At 43.8% G+C, this 18,536-nt stretch overlaps 1 protein-coding gene across 5 annotated transcripts in view; it reads right to left on the bottom strand.

The window, feature by feature from the left end:
* Positions 1 to 18,536, bottom strand: part of SORCS2 (sortilin related VPS10 domain containing receptor 2) — a 1,283,452-nt gene that overhangs the window by 720,263 nt on the left and 544,653 nt on the right. The gene's annotated exons all lie outside the window — the stretch shown is intronic.

Raw genomic sequence — 18,536 nt, forward strand, 5'->3', positions numbered from 1 at the left:
GGGGAAGGACGGCTATCGATACAGGAAGTGCTGGTGGAGGGGGAGACGCTTTCTCTCATTCAGTTGCGTCTCTCCCCTTTCATGCGGCGCCACTCCCCTTGCCACTCCTCTCCCCTCCCCTGGCTTTTCTGATTGGCCGTGTGCTGCTCTGCATTGGGCAGCAGAGCAGCACAATATAACACAACGCGGCGGCCGCGATCAAGAAGAGCAGCGAGCCGGCAGTAAAATATGACAGGCTGCTGCCACGCTACCGGTAGATCGCGATCGACGTATTGGGCACCCCTGATGTAAGGTGACAGGTGGAGATAACGGCCGTCATGGCACATCGGATCTTTAAGGTCCCCAACGCCTCTCACGCAAAGTACCACAATAGCTTGAACGCTCGCTTGCGTCTGTCGTGTGCCATCAGGTGTACCCACCGGCCTGAAGACATATCAAGGAACACTCGTCATCGGGAACGTTGCTGTGGTCCATCTTCCTGCGTCATAGGTGAGCATTTAGCTTAAAGCGGAATATAACCCTGCATTCCAACTTTGCTCTAAAACATTATTTACAGTATATTATATGCAACCAGCATTTTTTTTTTACTAGACCAGCATTGGAAGGGTTACACAGGGCTTTAAAGTCCCTGGAGATTTTTGCAGACGCATCCGAACTTCAGTTAGATACTTTTCGTTTACAAATAAGTATCTAAGTCTTTATTGTGACTCATCTCTCTCACTGAGAAGGAGCTTGGAGGACAGCCAAAGAGTGTGTAACTGTTTATCAATAGATACATCTAACTAAATAGAATGTAACTATCTGAACGTCTGCACGGAACTTAAAACCTCTGTGTTTAACCCTTCCAATGCTGGTCTACTAAAAAAAAAATGCTTTTTGCATATAATATGCTGTAAATAATGTTTTAGAGCAAAGTTGAAATGCAGGGTTATATTCTGCTTTAAGAGCTGCAATTATCTAATCTAACTATCCTCTTTCTCTCACAATACTAAAGGCAGCAAATTCCTGCAGTGTATGTGGTTAAAGCACACCCAAAGTAATGCTGGGAATACACGGTACGTTTTTGAGCCATTTAGATGGCTTGATTGATAGTTCCCGACATGTCTGATCTCCTGCCCGATCGATTCCACGCTCGATTTCGCATAGGGAACAATGGGAAAAGATAAGGAAAACGAATGGAAGATAAAAGAATCTGGCGCGAAATCGAGCGGCAAAAACGTACCGTGTATTCCCAGCATGACTAGATTAGCCGCATTCTTAATTCAGACACTACTGATGCAAAAGAGATCCGCAGGACGCCAGACAACTGGTATTGTTTAAAAGGAAATAAATATGGCAGCCTCCCTATGCTTTTCACATCAGGTTCTCTTTAAGATCAAGTTCAAACTATGTTGTTAACATATAAGCTACAACACAGGCATAACACAATGCACACTCTGCACCAGGCCCGGATTTACATCACAAGAGCCTATAGGAACAGTTGTCCTGGCACCCTAGACCTCGTCCTCCACGAACCTACAAACTCCCGCCACACCACACCACAAATGTGCTGGCTGTTCCAGCTGTCACTTCTCCCTTACTGCCCTTGGCTGTCATAGCGTCCAAAAAATCATATGTGATTTTTCTGATTGGCAAAAAAAATTGCATGTAAATTTGTATGCATTGTTATGAGAATTAGTATTTAACATATCTACCTAATATCTACATATTTAACATAATCTACCTAGTAACAGCTTAGTCATGACTGCCGACAACTTCCTGGAACTATGCATCTAATGCACGTTTTTTGCGCAAATAAACGGGAAAATTCACGTTGCTATCCGATGCCATTGCAAATCATTATATGCAAATTGCGGCCAATACGTGTAAAATATCCGAAAAAATTAAGCAGGACCTCAGTTTTTTTCGCCTTGCAAACGCTTACAAATATTCGCATTCAATGGAAACAGCCCCATTCACTATCATTTATTGCAAAACTAATGCAAATTTTCTATGCAAATAATCTAATACAAAATGCACCAGGAAGTGGTTTTGGAGAAGGTCTTTGAAGAGATCCTGTCATGTGATTATATTAGGAGGCCTACTTATAAATATATGAATAAAAAAAATGGCTCTCAGAGAAAAGATGATAACTTTCAGAGTTGCTTGCAAATAGTCGCCAAAGTCATTTTTGCAACGAAAATGCTGTTTTTGTATTCAAGAAAATATTTACAAAAATACTTTGTATTTTCGCAATATTTATTTATTTTATTTATTTAAGTATTTATATAGCACCAACATATTCCGCAGCGCTGTACAGAGTATATTGTCTTTTCACTAACTGTTCCTCGCAATTTAATCCCTACCATAGTCATATATCCATATATGTATCGTGTAACGCAGGTATCATAGTCTAGGGCCAATTTAGGGGGAAGCCAATTAACTTATCTGTATGTTTTTGGGATGTGGGAGGAAACCAGAGTGCATGCAGAGATGGAGAGAACATACAAACTCCTTGCAGATGTTGATCTAGCTGAGATTCAAACCGGGGACCCAGTGCTGCAAGACGAAAACACTAACCCTATGTCACCGTGCTGCCCAATATGGGCAAAGAAAACAATTTTTCTTTCCGATGCGAAACCACGAGACATTTATATTTTTCCATGAAAATTCATGAAATTGTTTATATTTTAGTGTGAAAATTTGCAACAAACTTGTTACGAAATCATTTTCAACGGCAGTCGAATTTGACATTACTTTAGCGAAAATTAATGTGAAAAGAATATCGGCATTTTCGCTCATCACTGTTCACTTTCATCTTTTCTACTTTTGAAAATCTGGTCGCCACTTTTAGGAAGCCATATTTATATAAGAGAGAAGGAGTTTTGTTTCTTGGCAATCAACCACTGAAAGTTGGCAGTCACACTGAAAAATGTTAATTTTTTTTTCTATAGAAAACTTTCCGAATAAATAATGGCACTTTTTCTTGTGTGCAGAACTTTCACACTTTATCAATAGGACCTATTATTATTATTTATTGGATTTATAAAGCGCCAACATATTACGCAGCGCTGGACAATAAATACGGATAGATGCAATGTAAACATGAAGTGACAGACAGAGAGGTAGCAAACAGTTGTACAACATAGCACGAGGTTATACATGCAAAAATGGTATAAGATGCATGATCATGATTTGAAGGATACCCGAAGTGACATGTGACATGATGAGATAGATATGTGTATGTACCGTGCCTAGCACACACATAACTATGCTGTGTTCCTTTTTTTCTTTCTCTGCCTGAGAGAGTTAAATATCAGGTATGTAAGTGGCTGACTCAGTCCTGACGCAGACAGGAAGTGACTACAGTGTGACCCCCACTGATAAGAAATTCAAACTATAAAACACTTTCCTAGCAGAAAATGGCTTCTGAGAGCAGGAAAGGGGTAAACATGGTCAATAGTTCATAGATTTTAGTTCTGGCATACTTCAATGAATGTGTCATTGAGCAAAAACAATAAAACAGCTAAAACTTAAAAAGTAGATTGAAACATAAAATAAAACTAAAAAAGTTGTTTTTAGGAAAAGGAAGTTGGATACAATCATTTATTTCATTAGTTTATTTTCGCTATGGGTGTCCTTTAAGAGAGACCCAGCAATTCAAGTCTGAGTTAAGGTGGGTACACACGTCAGATAAAAGTCTTTGGAAAATGAAAGATCACAGACCAATTTTAGACCATTCCATGTAGTATGAGAGCCATACTCTACACAGTCTATTCTATGGAGCTGAACTCCACATCAGATAAAAATCTTTGCAAGATGCTGCACACAAAGACCACTGTACACATTCAACAGATCAGTATCTGCAAAAGATCTGTTCCTGCAAAAGATCCATTCCTGCAAAATGCATTCATAGTCTATGAGATCTGCAGATCATCATACACACCTTGTTTAACGGACAATTATCTGTAGATCAGATCCACCAGGTTGGATCTTCAGATCGGCAGATAATTGTCTGATCTGCAGATGAATGTCCATTAAACAAGGTGTGTATGGGATCTGCAGATATAGACTATGAATGTATTTTGCAGGAATGGATCTTTTGCAGGAACAGATCTTTTGCAGATACTGATCTTTTGTGTCTGTGCAGCATCTGTGTGTGCAGCATCTTGCAAAGATTTTTATCTGATGGGGAGTTCAGCTCCATAGAAAAGACTGTGTAGGTATGGCTCTCATACTACATGAAAGGGGGTAAAATTGGTCTGTGATCTTTCATTTTCCAAAGACTTTTATCTGACGTGTGTACCCACCTTTAGTCCATGGGAAGGGTGTTATTGGTGGGGTTGTAAGATCAAGAAGGACACACTAAGTAGGGGAAACCCTGCGAAAGGCTTACACTCTAAAGGAAAGGGGAACACAAGGTAGGCCCTATAACGCAGGAGAATCTTTTAGGAAAAAAATGTAAAGTTCAAACTGGATTTTTGTAGTTCGGCTTCCAGCTCACCACAAATTACCTGCAGTAAAAAGTAGAGGGTACTTATCAAGCTTAAAGGGCTGTCCTACACACACAAGATTCCATTTAGCATGTGTACGAAGCTTTAGGATGAGGCTGTCCCATCTGAGGGTCATATTCTTGACAGCATTTGGGATAAGCTGTTTGACTTTATGAACCACACCTAATTCCATTCATTGCAGTAGGTTAATTATGTAGAGCCATAGTACAAATGTGTGATATGTTTTAGGATACTGACCGCCTGGGACAGTTTCTGGACACCTCTGTATTAGAATATATGTCAAGCCCGGTAAGGAGCTGATGATGCTCATGCTGGTTTATTTCTGGCACTTTCTTTTTTTTATATGGCAGAGGAGGAAATATGAAGCTTTAAATAGAGATCTGCTGACGAATGCCATCATCAGGAAAAAATACGTTATTGAGTGTCGTAAGAATGGATGACAGCTCTCCAGTTCTCCCTAGTGACTCCAGGACATGTAAAGAAAGTCAGCTTCTCCTCCTGATTATTACAGTGCTTGTGAATGACTAATAAAGTTTGATTCGCAATAGTTGAAGGCTCCTGTTACTAGAGAAAAGAGTACATCTTCCTACAGCGATGTGAGCATTAATTCATGGCATTTCCCTGCAGAGTGTTGGATTGGAGCTCAGTACATCCCAGCACTTGTACAGAAGTGCGAGTGTCTGAAGCAAGCAAAAGGAGAATAATCATCTTTAACAAGGTTACTTGAAATGTTAGCAGATACCAGATAAAAGCTTTGCATATTTTTTACCTAATATAAAGGATAGTGAGGAAAGAACCAAAGTAGACAAAGGCACGACGGAATAAAAGACAGAAATAAGTAAGACAGAAAGTCAGATGATCAGTTTTTACACATAAATTATTTTTGAATAAACATTGTGGAGAATCATCTGTATAACAGGATCAAGCTATTAATATTATTATTACTTAGTAATAGTATTTATATAGTGCTGACATTCTCCACAGTGCTTTACAGAGTATATAAAGTCTTGTCTCTCAGAGGAGCTCACAATGTAATCCCTACCATATTCATATGTCCATTTTGTTAACTTTCTATATGTTTTTGGGATGTGGGAGGAAACTTTCTGATTGGCTTATCATTACAGTGTGATCATAGGGTTCATTCAAAAAAATTAATAATAATAATAAATGATCTCTTCTAAAGGCACATACGTAATTAACTTTTTTGCCGGAGTTTTCTCCTAGGATGCCCCTGATGAGTCTAGATTGGAGGACAAAACGGGTGTACGGTGGAGCCAGCACGTTTGACAGTATTACGCTACGGGAATCGTCCAGGGCGGAGGTAGCACAGAGGATACAAAGGAACGCCGCTGCACGGACAAGCGGGGAGCAGGACGCCGCATTAAAAGCTCTAAGGGGGCGGACATTCACCCTAAAGATACCCAATCTTGGTCACCAAGTGTGGTTGTTTACAGCACAGGTGGAAACTTTGGAAGCTCTGAATAATCTAGACAGTATAACGCTATGTGGAATTGCATCTTGTTATAGGTTGCATGAATTGGAGAGCGCAGCAGAAAAACTTTGGCTTTATCTTATTTTTCTGTTTTGCTTTTTCTCTTTTTTTCAGGTGGATGAGTAGGGTTTCTTAGGCCTCGTTCACATCTGCTGCGCTGAAAAACGTGTTAAAGCGTGTGGTAAAAACGCATGCGCTTGTGCGCGCTTTAGTGCGCGTTTCTGTGCTTTGCGCTGCTCTTCTTTAAAGCACGTTTTGCTTACTGTAGCAGCAGCAGTTGTCAATAAAACTTTGTTTTTGTATGTAAATGTATTTTTTTCTCCAATTAGGGGTAAAAAACGCATGCGCTTCTATGCGATTGTACGCGCTTCTATGTGCTAAAAAAGCGCACCCATTCACTTGCATTGATGTGCGCTTTACAGCTCAGCGCACAGAAATGCTTGCAACACTACGTTTTTGTAACGCTGCTCAGCGCAGCGCATAGATGTGAACCAGCTACATTTAGTTACATGGAAAAATCAATACCTTGCTGATCGCACAGGGCAGTGCACTGTGAAAAGCGCACAGAAACGTCCCTCATGTGAACCAGGCCTTATTCTTCTTCTTCCTTTCTTTCTATACTTTTTCTTTTTCTCTTTATTTCATACTCTGTTTCTTCCCCTTTTCTCCTTTCCCTTCTTCCTTTTCTTTTTCTTTTTTCCTTCATTTCTATATAGGTAAAACTACGCTGTTTAGTTTATTGCGACCTCTCGTCACTGTATACTGATGGCCGCAGTGAGCAGCCTGCTAGCGGCTGATTAGCGCTGGCAGGCTGTGTTTTGTATGTATTAAAAAAAAATATTTATATAGCGCTGACATCTTGCACAGCGCTGTACAGAGTATATTGTCTTTTCATTAACTGTCCCTCTGATAGGCTCACAATCTAATCCCTGCCATAGCCATATATATTTACATAATCTAGCAAGCAAACAAAGAAAGCAGGAAAGCTGGCACTGCTGCAAGTGTTCAATTTATTGTAGCATAGGTGAAGTGCAAACGTGCAACATCTTGCAAAAGTGGCATGGAATAAAACACATACCCTTGTGAGCGAAGGCGTAGGTGGTGGTGGGTGATGGGCACAGGATGCCTGACAGCCGTTTCGCGCTAAACAGCGCTTCTACGGAGGCTGCAACCATTGTGGGCAAAGGCTTCTGGTTAAATACTGTCCAGAGCCTGCATCTAGCATTACTTCCGGTGGCAGCGCCGCCCATACTTCCGCGTCACGTGCGCGTACGTATTGACCCACATCAGCAAGACTTTGCCTTACTCCCAGTTCCTCAGACTACGCCGCAACAATGCTAATGATGCGAATTTCCGCAAACAGTCTGAGGAACTGGGAATGAGACTGTTGGCTAAAGGATATAGGAAACAAGAAATCCAAGAGGCCTTTAGTAAAAGCAATCGTACTACGAGATCAGACCTCCTAAGAAGGAAATCAATAAATCCTGTCACACAACGAAAAATTCCCTTCTCCTTCGGCTACACGAACATGGCAGACCATATAAAGAAAGTGATCCAAAGAAATTGGGACATTCTAATTAGGGACCCCATCTTTAAGCCTTTAGTGACGGAAGGACCGTTATTCTCTTTCAGAAGATCACCCACAATAGGCTCATTAGTGAGCAGAAGTGAGTTCAAAACAGCAAGTGGAAGTGATTGGCTACGTGAAGGCGGCCCTCGGGGTAACCACAGGTGTGGACACTGCAAATCGTGTAGTCAGATGACAGTGGGTTGCCAATTTCATATTGGCCCACTCCGACGAACTGTGCGGTCTTTTTTTACATGTCAAACACGGTTTGTTGTTTACACAATGTGGTGCCCCTGTGGCAGGTTTTATATATGGGAGACCAGGAGATCCATTAATGAACGGTTCAGAGAACACTACAACTCCCTGAAATCTGGAAAAGGTTCTCCAAGGGTAATCCAGCATATGCGAGAAAGCCATGGGAACGACCCCACGAAGTTGAAATTTGCAGGAATTATCCATATCCCACCCCCGTCTAGAGGTGGAGACAGGGAGAAACAATTAAAAAGAGAAGCAGCAATGTTGATTTTGCAATCAGAAGCCATGGGACCCTTGGGTCTTAATGACCATACAGACTTGTCATGCTTCCTTGACCCTTGATACCTCCCTTCCCTCCCCTACCCCTGGACTCCCTGTCCGCCATGTAATGTCATGTCCTGTCTTGTCTTGATATGTAATGCTCCATATGAAATGTATTATCTTTTATATTGTTATTCATCTGGAGGATGGCGCAAGAACCAGCCGCTCGCCCACCCTCTCCTTTTTACAACCCACGTTAGGCCCATCCCTGTTGGCGGCAACCTGCCAAGGGATGTGGGCTATTTTACTTCCCCACACAATTTTGCCTCCTAACTTCCTCCACCCATTATGGCACTTATACTTTAGCTTTGTATAGCATTACGTGCTCCCAATATAATCATTTTCGAGTCCTGATGGGGCACGACTCAATCACACTGACACCAAGGGTTTCACTTACTTTCACTCTTTCAGGACCTCCTGATCATGTAACCACTTTCCTTCTGTTTTACTTTGCCCTTTTTTCTTTCTCTTCCCTTCCTTCTCTACCCCTTTTCTCCCCTCTTTTCTTTGAACCTAAGGTGTGGGTTTGTCTGAGTCGGGCCCTTCTTGGTATTGGCCGTTAGGGGGAGTTTTGCACGCCGCCTTATGCGACCATTTCCACGCATGCGCCGCAAGCATAATAATGCAGTACGCATGCATCCATGTGACATGCGTACATCATAGGCGCCATGCGGAATTACGTACGCATGCGGAGTACGTTGACGCAATGCGTCAATACGTACGCGCACGTGGGAGTATGGGCGGCGCTGCCACCGGAAGTATTGCTAGATGCGGGCTCTGGACAGTATTTAACCAGAAGCCTTTGCCCACAATGGTTGCAGCCTCCGTAGAAGCGCTGTGTAGCGCGAAACGGCCGTCAGGCATCCTGTGCCCAGCACCCCCCACCACCTACGCCTCCTCTCACAAGGGTATGTGTTTTATTCCATGCCACTTTTGCAAGTTGCACGTTTGCACTTCACCTATGCTACAATCAATTGAACACTTGCAGCAGTGCCAGCTTTCCTGCTTTCTTTGTTTGCTTGCTACATGATGTCTCTGCTTGAGCACGCTGAAGAGGTTCCAGAGAAGAGGTGTATTTAAGTCCTCCTGTGCATACTGCATGTTTCTGAAGCTGATTTATGCATGCCATACCGCTGTAGTGCCAACCGTTTGTTCTCTTTTGGTTTTATATTTACATAATGTAGGGCCAATTGAGGGGGGAGGGAGGGGAAGATTAAAAAAAAAAAGTAAAAATGTAGGTCTTTTTTAATAAAAAAAAAAAAAAAAAAAAGCAATCGGAGACCACCAAATGAAAGCTCTATTAGTGAGAAGAAAAGGAGACAAAATTTATTTGGGTGCTAAGCTGTATGACCGAGCAATAAACTGTCAAAGTTGTGAAGTGCTGAATTGTAAAAAATGGCTTGGTCATTGGGGGGGGGGGGGGGTATAGGCCTCTGGTCCGCAAGTGGTTAAATCTTTTGTCTTACCTATTTTTATATTAACTTCTGTGATAACTACGTAGTCCGAGGCTGAGCGCTCCTTATATAAGCAACTCTCTGTTGTTGCGTCACTCTATGTCACCGCTAAACTGGTTTACTTTCAAATCATGGGTGTCTCTAATTTTTTGGGCCTCGCAGCGTATACTCTGTAAATCACCGCAGAAGATGTTGGCGCTATATGAATACAAAATAATAATAATTGTTATAATAACCTGAAATATGATTTTATGCGCAGGCAGTGTTTTTTAATGTGATTAAGAAGCAAGGATCTGCTTCCTGCTGCGTCTTGCTTTTGTATGGTTTGCCAAGGACTGGTAATGAGCAATGAGCCTGGAGGAAAAGCCGGGATCCGAAGGTTGGCTAATTTTGCTTATTACACAAAATGGAGGCTTTTACGGGTGAACGGTTTAGAGTCAGAATCAAACTGTTGTCTCCAAATTAGTAGGAATTTGTTTCCTCAACTGCTTAAACTATCCACATACTTTCCACTGCAATTAGCAATTTTCTGCTGGTGTTTGAAGTTCCTGTAGGATTTAAGCGTTGGTGGATGTTGGAAGAGCCAGCTGGCAGGTGTTTAAGGAACACGTGTTTCCTTCCTTGTCTAATCAAACAGTATAAGATATATGAGAATGGGGATATATAAAAAGGAATGTGACCTGTGTACGCAATGCTTGTGTGCTCATTACGCCATCTGGGAATCTGCGCAGTGGCTTCGCATCCTCTTCCAAGAATGACACACAGGAAATGATCGGCCTGCTATTATCCTATTACTATTTTCAAGTTCAAGCAATCCCAAATTGAGAGAAAAAAGAAAATAACAAGCAAGGTGGCCACCTGGTGTTTTAGTAGATACCATAACGTGTGGGTTGACGCTGTTATTTACTAAGAACAATGTCCTCAGCTGTTGTCATCCAAACTGACTAAAGCAAATTCAGGAAAACTAAAGGCCAATACCCACGACACGAATTCTGTGGTGAATTTCCTGCCAACTGGTAACTTTTGAATGATAAGTGATCGTTTCAGTGATCTCGCCACGTGGGTACATGCAATTACACAAACGTTTTGCGACACACAGCAAAGATGACCGTCACAGATCTTCCCAGACAACATTCACGCCCATCGCGTGCTGTCGGGTGGCGTTGTGTGTTCCCGCGGGCAGGAAGATGGATCGGAGAATGCTGGTCATCAGGAGACATCGCTGGGATACATCTTCCTTCATCGTCAGATGAGTATTCAGCTTGAGGTCTACAAAATGTACATATGCATACACCACTCCACATGACTGTGCTCATACCGTGATTGTCTGAACATTGACCTTCCTGGATTTACCATTAGGCTGGTCCGGTCTGAGGTAGATGCAAGAGAGGTGCCAGCCTTGGGTGCAGTACAGGAGGAGAGGCTAAGTGGGTGGATTTGAGCCAGTGCAGTTTCAGTCAGGAATAATTACCTAGTAGAGCTACATTGCCCCGCACATTCCAACTGCACTGTCTCCCCCTGCTGTTAGTATGCTGAACAGAGAGAGAAGCTGAGGCTGACAGGAGGCATCTATGCCACCATCATCAGCTGGTATGAGTGGCTGATGAGCGTGTGGACATACTGTGTAGGATTGATCGAACGCAGCAAGGTTGAATGGAAACCACCTTGACTTAGTCCATTAGGCACTGAAGAACCTTTTACCAGCCCTGCCAATAGGCCCAGAAGGCACACTCCTAGAGGTGACCAGTGTTAAAGAAGTGGCTAAATATGGCCAGATCTGCCCCCTTTCCAATGCCTGCTGCTGCTGTGTGCTGAGGCGGACATAAGCCCGTGCAGGCGTTGCAGCCGCACGGGGCCCCATGTCCTTTAGGGGCTCATGCAGCTGCACTGCAGTAGGGCATAATTATCCTCTATGCTCTTCTCCATGCATTTCTCCCTCTAACTCACAGCTCCCCAACCCTGTCCTCAAGAAGTACATTTGAAATCGGCGCCGGTAGACTTGGGCGCAGGACACAGCCGGTATATGGCTGATCCTGCTTCTGCACAAGTCCGGGCCGATTTAATTACTATTCCCCCTCCAGGCCGCCATGGATAGTGGGGGAATGAAATAAATCGGCTTCCAGCGATTGCTGGAGGCCGAATTATTATGTTTTTAAGCAACCTCGGTTCCGTCTTCTGACAGAGCCGACGTTACTCACTGAGCGCTTCAATAGGAGTGATTCCTATTGAAGTCTATGGAGGCGCCGGCTGCGCCCAAATCTAGCAGCGCTGAAAAGCACTGCTCTGTCCTCAAGGCCCACCAACAGTACATGTTTTGCAGGAAACCACAAACATGCACAGGTGAGGTAATCATTGTCTCAGCAGAGCTGATTAACTACCTCTGCATTTCCACCAAGCATGCACTGTTGGTGGGCTTTGAGGACAAGGTTGGGGAACACTGCTCTAACAAACAAGGAGCAGTGATAATTGCTTGTGGCCCAGTCATAAAACTTATGATATTTGTGCTACATTAATACAGTGCATACTAAATGTGACCTTGGTTCATGTTATCAATATAGTGCGAAGAAAGAGGTAAGTAGCCCAAAACAGTGAATGCGCAGCAGCCAACAACCCAGCTGGACTTCACAGCGGCCTAACAGAGGGGAGCGGAAGGAAATAGAGGGAGCTGACAGACTGCAGGGGGCTGAAGGAAGCCCCAGGTAAGTATAAATTATTTTCTTATTAATCTCAGGTACATTTTAACTTGCCTGCAAATCTGCAGTTTATCCCAATTTCAAGTCTGTTGTACAGACCTGCTTTATAACAACTAATAGAAAAAGCCTCTTTCCCTCTGCTGGGCATCTGTCCCCCTTCTCTCCCTGCCCCTCCATTGTCAGAGGGGTGCTTTGATTTTTGCTGCAGTGTCTAAAGCCGGCAGGAAAATCAATTGTTCCGAGTTTTATTAGCAGTATCAAAGTACATTTTGCCCAGAACAGTTGATTTTACAAGTCACTTCAGACTGTGCAGGAGTTAATGCAGCCATAAATATGTCACATCGCCAACATAAGCAGAAAAGATGGGATGGTTAACTGCTTAAGAACAGATAAGGAGTCCAACATTACACCAAAAAAAGCAACTAAAGTGAAGCTTCTGGATGGGAACAAAACTATTGACAGTATTACTTGCGAGGTTTTACTTCTAATAATACGGGTCAGTCTGGTAAATAACTGAATGCACTTCAGGCCGGTTTTCATGTCCAGATTTACATCACAGAAGCCTGTAGGCACAGATACCCTGGCACCCTAGACTTCGCCCTGCATGAACCTACAGATGCCTGCACAACCACAATGCAAGGGTGCTGGCTGTCCCAGCTGTCACTTCTCCCTTACTTCCCTTGCCTGCCATAGGTAGCTACAGGGGCCCCTTAGTATTAAGTAGCCAGAGGTACCTTCAGTATTAAGTAGCTAGAGGTGCCCCTGACTGAAGGAAGACCTAGTCACTGGAATACCAAGATCCGGGTGAGTAACCTCTCACTAACACTCTGCTCAGAACTCTGTAAAGGGAAGGAGGGAGGCACTTGGGGAGGGGAGTGAGCAGCCTTTCTATCATCAGGGGCCTGTAGGCACGTGCCTACAGTGCCTTATGGTAAATCTGGCCCTTCCAGTTTTACACCTGGCCACTGCATTTGCGGTGCGACGCTCCACTGCACCGCAATGCACAAAACATCATTCATATGACCCTGCGGCAGAGTGCACTGACAGGGTCAAATGTATAATGCTGCCTGCCCTGAACAACCCTTGCCACAGTGTATGGCTTGCACCGATAGGAGAGATCGGTGCTAGCCATACACTGTGGATTTAGATTGCTTGCACAAGACGGCTGTAGCACGATGGAGGTTGATCAAGAAAGTACGGGCACAAGTGCAACCTTTGCATACACTGATGATGATGCGGTGCGGATTCTGGCACCTGTGACTGGCAGAAACCAATTCCTACAAAAGACAGATGAGACATTATTAAAGCGAGATCTTGAAACTTGGCATAAGACAAAGATCAATCTTGAGTTACATGCTTCCACTTTAGCTGAATAACAAAAGAAGATACCGAGGTCAATGAGGGCACAGGTGGCACCACTTATGTTTCCACGAGATAAGATCTTCTGTGGTGTGTGGGAGCGAATTTGGAATAGAGCCTCCTTTGACGCTATGTTACATACAGTGGCCCGCATACAGGAAGAAATTCCTAAGATGAATACTAAGATTGATACAATAACAAAGGATCTGAATAAACTCCTCTCACCAGCCACAGGACAGATATATTTGATGATCTGGAGACTAAGCTTGAAAAATATCGTGCAGGAGTGGAGGATACTAAGAGAGCAAAATTGACTATGCTGCCTGGCTTGACAAAGGGCTATATGCCCAAAACAGCGGAGCTGTCGCTGGAAAAGCTTGCCATTATGCTTTTTAATCAATAAAAGAGCTTATTTATACGGAAGACGGTGCTGACTCACTTTGGACTTCTGAACAACCCTTGCCACCCCTCATCCAGTAATGTACTCCTTGCTGGACAGAAAGTACGCCACTGGGATTCCTGGGTTTCTCCATTGAATTCCCATTGTTCCTTGCAAGTGCACCATAGAGCTGCCGCAAACATATTTACTTTCTTTACATCTTCCGCCACTGCATCTTTGTGGAAGTCCAACGGTAATGCGCTGTTGACTTTGCAGGGGCTCGGTGGCAGATCAGGGACTTCCAGTGCAAAGTAATGCGACTCCGTAAGTGTGCTAGGCGGCATTGCCTTATATTGTCGCTGCATTACCCAGTGGTAAAACAGGATACTGCGATGCACACTTGCAAGGCAAGTGTAAAAGGGGCCTCAAACTTGATAGGGTTGTCAAAACGTTGCAACAAAGATGCAAAAGACGGGAAGGATTTTCCATCTATAGTGGCATCATAACTAGAATAAATATCAATGTTTACATTCTACAATGCTGAAAAAAGAGATATATAAAAAGTGGTCATGGTAAAATGGTCATGCTTTGCAACCTTGGGTTACACAGTTACAGTTAGTTGGGTTTAAAAAAGACAACAGTTTATCAAGTCCAACCAGAAAAATAAAAGATTAACCACTTCACAACGGAGGGGTTTTACCCCTCAAGCACCAGCGCTATTTGTGCCTTGCAGCGCTGCTTCCATTGATTGTTTTCAGTGATATGATTGGTTATTGGGGACTGGGGTCCCCATAACCAATCATTGCACTGCAGAGCGGGGGTGTGTGCGTGCGCGCGCGGGTCGCGGGGGCGCGCGATCGTGCGCTGCACATTTGTTTACATTTAATTGTTATCAATGGAGACTGCTTCTGTTTGAAGCAGTCTCCCATTGTGTCCGCAATCGGCGCGTCTAATTGGATTTAGGAACGCTTGTTCCTAACATCCAATTAGTCACCTGCTGTGCTGGCTGGCTGGAGTGTGCGCGCGAGGTCCCCGCCCACTCCCAGCCAGTAAACAAACAAGTGCGCCTTTCTCTGTCCCTGGGGGTGAAGCAGTGCGCAGAGGGACGGAGAAATTTAGCACTGGGGGGGTAAAGTGGTTAATCAATTAAAAATAAATACATAAACAATAAGTACCTTTCGGTCATGCACCCTCACATAACCTACATGATCCAGTGGAAAGCAAAAAAAAAAAAAAAAACCCTAACAAGGCTTGGGCCAAATAACTTTTAAAGAGACTCTGAAGAGAGATTAAATCTTGCTTCAGAACTCATAGTTAGCAGGGGCATGTGTGCCCCTGCTAAAACGCCGCTATCGCGTGGCTAAACGGGGGTCCCTTACCCCCCGAAATCCCCTCCGTGCAGCTGGGGATCTCTTCCGGATTGAGGCAGGGCTAACCGCTGCAGCCCTGCCTCACGCGCATCTGTCAGCGCGTATCTCCGCCTCTCTCCCGCCCCTCTCAGTCTTCCTTTGCTGAGAGGGGCGGGGGAGAGGCGGCGATGCGCCGCTGATAGACACGACTGGAGGCAGGGCTGCAGCCGTTAGCCCTGCCTCTAGGAGCAGCAAAATCTACGACCAATTTGGTCATTGATTTTGGGGGGGGGGGGGTTTGGGGGTGAAGGGACCCCCGTTTAGCCACGGGATAGAGGCGGTTTAGCAGGGGCACACGTGCCCCTGCTAACTATGAGCTCTGAAGCGAGAATTATTCTCGCTTCAGTGTCTCTTTAAGGGGAAAAATCCTTCCTGGGGAAAAATCCTTCCTGACTTCAGGTGACAATCAGATAAATCCCTGGATCAAACTTAGCAAAGAATTAACTGGTAATTATAGCCATGGATGTCCTTTAATGCAGGGGAAGTATCCAAGCCTCTTTTAAATGCAGATATACAATTTGTCAAAACTACTTTCCGTGGTAAAATATTCCATTTTAACAACTATTACACTAAAGAACCACTTCTAAAAAAGATGGCAAAACCTTTTTTCCTCCATACACAGATCATGTCCCCTTGTCCTTTGTACAACTCTAGGGGCAAAAAAAGCTCATCTGCCAAACTTTTGGATTGCCCTCTGATGTATTTATACATGTTAATCAGGTCACCACTTAGCCATCTTTTTTTCCAAGCTAAATAACCCCAGTTTGGCCAACCGTTCTTGGTAACTGAGACCTTCCATCCTTCTGATTATTTAGTTGCCCTTCTTTGTACCTGTTCTAGTATGTCAATGTCCTTCCTATAGTGTGGTGCCCAAAACACTCATTAGACTCAGTTTTCCATCAATCTGGTGCGTGTTGTGTTGGTGTTTGCATCCATTTTTGATTGATTTGGGTCTCTTCTCCAAAATGCTCTATTACGTTATTTGGCTTGTAACCAAATTGACCAAAGAGAATTTTCATTGAAGTGCTATGGATGAGTACGGATCTGTGTCAGCAGCAGAAAACTATGAATACTGAAAAATGTGGATGCTAATGAATACAGCACTGAAAGCAAATGACAGCCATGGACAGAAATGGCCACTAACAGCACCCATCCAGAGTGGGCTACCCTGGTTATGTACATTATATGTTGTGTACCCCGTTCATAATACAAACCCTGCCATGCTCTAGGATCAGTTTCTTGTGGGGAACTCCAGAGACCAGCAATGCAAGCTGAGAATGTTAACCATTAAGCCACCAATCAAGACAGCAACAGAGAGCTAAAAAAAAAAGTTTGATATGACCTTTTTACCCACTTTTAGCACATTTTCAATTGCTAAGTACTGAAAAATAACTTTTTAGATGAGATGAAAAAGTAGCTCCTTATAGAAAAGTCAGGAGAACAGGTAATAAGATATGGCCCAAAGCCTCCTATGTTTTTGACAAATAAAGCACATTGCACAACAGTAGTTTACCATATCTCCCAACTGTTTGAGATGAGAAAGAGGGACACTTAAGCCACGCCCCTGCCACACCACTGATCACGCCTCTGTCACACCCCTAGTCACCCATACCATAGAGATTTCGTAAGAAAAATATGTTGTTTTATAATTCAAACCACACTGGTCCTTTCTATCCTGGGTCATTTTCCTTTATATTAACATTTTAAAATTGGTAATATATCAATTTAACGGATGGGAATAAAGTTTAGAGACAATCATAGATTTTTTTTTAGTAAAGAAATATATATATATTTACATAGAAAGAGGGACAACTGAGGAGAAAAGAGGGACAGGGCTCCAAAAGAGGGACAGTTGGGAGCTATGAGTTTACTACTTACAAATATTTTTTTCAATGCCCATTTCCAGAGCTAAATATACTTATTAATAGTTCAGCAATCACATTGGAAATATGCTTATTTGCCTGTGTGAAATAAGATTTCTGCAGCTGAAATTACTATGGTGGAATTTTGATCACATGACTAGAAGTGCTGACTTTAGTGGTACAGCTTTCAGACTCTGTGGGAGTGGCTGTTATTGATGCCTGTATTGCATCATCTTGACTGCTCAGACGGAAAGGAGGTGGCACAGTCTGAATCTGTCAGAGAAAGATGCAGCCTTTATCACAGTCAGTCACTGATAAAGTGACTAGTGTCTGGACACCTAGGGCCATATCCTATTCAAGGTGATAAGTAGCTTGCAGATGCGAGCTATATATTATCACCTTGCCAACGCGTGAGGATTACCGGCAAATCCTATTGCCCATATCCTTCGCGCGATGGCCGATCGTTAGGGAGCGTTACTCAGACAAAAGCCTGAGCAATGCTTCCTTTTACCGGGCGATGGGAAGTGAGGTTTACGCTGTGGTGCTGTCCTTTAGCACCACGGCCTCACTCCCCACACATGCGCAAACACGCCAAACATCCGACGCCTTCTTCCGCCGCAACATCTGCGGGTCTCCTTTAATAAGGGGACCCCCAGAACTCCCTATCGGGTCGCCTAACACCTTAGAAGCCCCCCACGTAGCTCTGCCGGGCACCCCTGGCATTATACATACCGCCGCTGATCTCCCGACACCTCTTGCCGCAAAATCTGTAGCGGAATTGCAGTGTATCTAACACTGTAATTTCTGTCCACATAGGAGCTGGGGCAAAGCATCTTTGAATCTGCATCCGGGGCTCCTCATTTGTCCGCTGTCTGAACCAATAAAATGGCTCAGACAGCTGACCAATGGGGAGCCCTGGAGGCAGATTCAAAGAAGCTTTCCCTGGGCTCCATAGCGGACAGTAATTACAGTGTTAGATACACTGTAATTATGCAACGGTATGTATAATGCTAGGGTGCCCGGCAGAGCTACGTGGGGGGGGCTTCTAAGTTGTGCGGCGACCCGATGGGGGAGCTCTGGGGGTCTCCTTAATAAAGGAGACCCCCAGATGCTGCGGCGACTAAGTGTGTTAGCTGGTTTAGACCTGCTTTTTGCAGGTCTAAGCTAACGCTCATGTCTGCCGGGAAGCATCGCTTGCGGGAGGCATGCAAAGGGTAACTTTATACCGTGTTAAGAACTCGCTTGGATGATT

This window comes from Hyperolius riggenbachi, chromosome 1, assembly GCF_040937935.1.
Source record: "Hyperolius riggenbachi isolate aHypRig1 chromosome 1, aHypRig1.pri, whole genome shotgun sequence".
Lineage (NCBI taxonomy): Eukaryota > Metazoa > Chordata > Amphibia > Anura > Hyperoliidae > Hyperolius > Hyperolius riggenbachi.